Below are 3429 nucleotides of genomic sequence, written 5' to 3'. Positions count from 1 at the left end.
CTTATCGGAGCCAGGGTGAGCCGTTCTTTGGAGACTTTGGATGCAGTTAAAAAAATACAGCAAAAAAAGTTTCTGAAAAGGAGTCGAAAATCCTCCAGCACCAGAGGACCAATTCCAGGGCAACAAGTATCTTTCCACCGCCAGAAAACGACAGGAAAAGGTAAGATTGAACTCGGACACCGGGCTGGGAGGGGTGGAGAGTGAAACAGACCCCGGGGGACTGTGTTCCGTGTAACTCCTTCCCAGCGGCAGCAGACCCGAGCGTGTGGGGTTCCCCCAGCCGTGGGCAGAGACGGAGCGGGGGTGGGAGAGGGAATTCTCCCTGCTGCCTGTACAGTGTGAGTTTAATTGTAATCCTTTTGGTGCAACCTTGTTTTCTGTGGTAGGGAAAATAGACAGATTGTGTGCAGAGCTGCTGTGTCCTCCAAAATGGGATCCCGGCTATGCACACAAGAAAGGAGTCATACACAACAAATACAGAATTTTTTAAAAACCACAAATGTAAAAATTTCAAAACATAAGATAAAACAGTTTGTATCATATTTGACTCAGCAAAGTAAACAGATCGAATTGTTGAAATTAGATTCAGTAACTGCCTGGGATGAAACTGGAAATTTATTAACCTTAAAAATAGAAGAAGGAGACAAATCGGCCCTGAAATTCCTCCCAGTTTTTCTTTTAATTCGAAAAGAATTAGTTAACAGAGAAATAAAAACGGAAGACAAACAAGCACCACAGTATCCACCTAACTTTCCTAACTTTTCCCCCAAAACCTCTGTTCCCCCAATAGAAAAGATACCCGAGACAAACAATACAAGTTCTAGTCCGGTGTGTCTCTCTCAGTCACCCAGTCCTGCCTCACAAGCCACCAAGGCTCCCTCCCTATACCCTGTCAGTGTTACAGAAAATGTATCTTGCTTTGCCCACATGGCTGAGAGCCAAAATGGCGCCGGCCACATGGTGAATCCCCCTGTGTATCCCCTTTCTCCTACCCATAATCCCCCCCAGCCCTGCCTGGCCCCACCCTATGGCCCTGTCCCCCGAGGCTGTAACCCTATCCCCTGTTCCTCCGGCCCCTGTCCCGTGGGGAGGAGGAGCGGGGAGGGAGAGAGTTACACCCCTTGCTCCTGCAGAGGGGCAGGGAGAGGGGTGTCCCAGCTCTGCCCCCCGATGGGGGGCTGCCAGCCTCCCGGGCCTGGCATGGGGGGTTGCGGGCTCTCTCCTGGCTCCTGCAGGGGTGGGGCTGAGTCTCTCCACAGACCCGATGAGGGAATGAAACCCCTGGGACCCGGCGTGGGGGTGTGCGGGACCCCAGAACCCGGCGTGGGGGTGTGCGGGACCCCGCCCGGCTCCTGCGGGGGTGGGGCTGGGGGCGGGGCCGAGTGGGGGGTGAGGGGCGGAGCCCCGCCCAGTTCCCACGGTCTGGGGGCGGAGCTGGGGGCGGGGCCGAGTGGGGGGGTGAGGGGCGGAGCCCCGCCCAGTTCCCACGGTCCGGGGGGCGGGGCCGAGACCGAGCAGGGAGGTGAGGTTGCCTCACCACATTCCAAAGGCGGGTGTGGTTGCGCTGCTGCAAATTGCCCTGATGGCCCCGGGGGACGCCCCGGGGGATGGAGGGGTGGATCCCCTCAGCCTGCTCCCAGTGTGGAGCCACATGGTGCCCCTGGGGGATGGGGGAATGCGAGCCTTCCCGATGTCCGGGCAGGACAAGCCTCTCCCCCCTGCTGGTTCAATGCAACTCCCGAGAATGGAGAACAAAATGGTTGTGACACAGCCTTTTTCCCTACTGCTGCCCTGGTGACTTTTACTAGAATAAGACCTCAAAACCGTACTTACAAACCGTTTTCATACCAAGACAAAAAAGAAATTTGCAAAGTACAGAGAGAATTTGGCCGTAATAGATAAATATTTAAAAGCATTGTTAAAACAACATTAACCTCAAATGATTTAGTTCCTACAGATATTAAAGATCTTTTTAGGTGTTTGCTTACACCATCTGAATTTGAATTATGGGAAAACACATGGAAGCGATTTCTAAAAAACATACTGGTGGAATTATTAAAAACTAATCCTCAATATGTAGATTTATTAAATAATCCTATTACTTTAGAGCATTTATGTGGTGAAGGAGTATGGGAAAAACCTGAGGACCAAACTAGGGCATTGCCAAAAGCTGTGATAGATAAAATCACTACAGCTGCAGAAAAGGCTTTCACACAGCTACCTACAGCTGACACTAAGGGCAGTTATATTAATGTAAAACAAATGCCCTCAGAAGGATTCCTGCAATTCTTAGACCGATTAAGAGAACAAGTCTCCCGTCAGGTAGAAGACCCTGTAGTACAGACAGAGTTAGTCAAGGAACTTGCTCAGAGAAATGCTAATGAATCTTGCCGTAGAATTATTTTAGGTTTGCCTGTGGATCCCCCTCCGACCCTTGCACAGATGTCAGCAGCCTGTGCAAGGAAAGCAGAGATGTTTTTGCAGGAAAAGAGACCTCCCTGGACCACCCCAAGATCTGTTGCTGCAGTTTCATCTGAGACAAGGAATGAACAGATGACATCTGACCAGCAACAGTGAATTTGTTTTTACTGCAGAAAACCGGGACATTTTGCTAAAAACTGTCCTTTAAAACAACAGAAACACACGGATACCAGCTTGCCAAAAAACTTACATCACAGCGCTTATCCACTCAGCGTGCAGACATAAATGAAGTGGAAACGAATCTCTGTCCTTTAATAAAAAGGGGGAAGGGGGGCGAAAAACTGCAAAAATATAATTGTGAAAAACGTTTGCCTAATAAGGTCTGGCAACCGCAAAAGCGATTCAGACTTATAACTTCTAAAGCTTTTTGTTTCAGATCTGACCGCTGGACTGTCGTGGGAGTAGATTTGCAGGATAATTCTCAAGACTTGGCTGGACTGGATAGCAGGTATTTTGTTATTGGAGACACAGCACACACACCAATAGAGATTGAGGTGGCTCCCATGGCTGGCTCCCATGACAATTAAGGGAGACCTAACACACCTCATTCTCTTAGCTTGGTGCCCCCAACCACCTTACTATATAGATAAAGGGCAGGTAATAGCCCAGGTAATTCCTGTTCCAACAGAAGTCCCAGTAGATGACAAAGCACCAGGAGTCTACTGGGCAGAAGTAGTGGGTGAAAACAAGCCCATTATGGGATGTAACTTAACACATAAATCAGAACATCTCCATGTAGAAGGGTTAATTGACACTGGGGCAGATGTGACCATCATACCGGAAAAGGAGTGGCCCTCACACTGGGAACTACAACCAGTGGCAGGAAAAATACAGGGTGTTGGAGGGATGAAACCGGCAAAAATTGCTAGAGATATCGTCCAGATCGAAGGTCTGGATGGTAGGATAGCTAGTGTCTGACCTTTTGTAATTGACTACAAGTGCCCCTTG

The sequence above is a fragment of the Cyanistes caeruleus genome, chromosome 9 (assembly GCF_971803275.1).
Source record: "Cyanistes caeruleus chromosome 9, bCyaCae1.hap1.1, whole genome shotgun sequence".
Lineage (NCBI taxonomy): Eukaryota > Metazoa > Chordata > Aves > Passeriformes > Paridae > Cyanistes > Cyanistes caeruleus.
The sequence above is the reverse complement of the archived record's forward strand: the minus strand, read 5'-3'. Positions refer to the sequence as shown.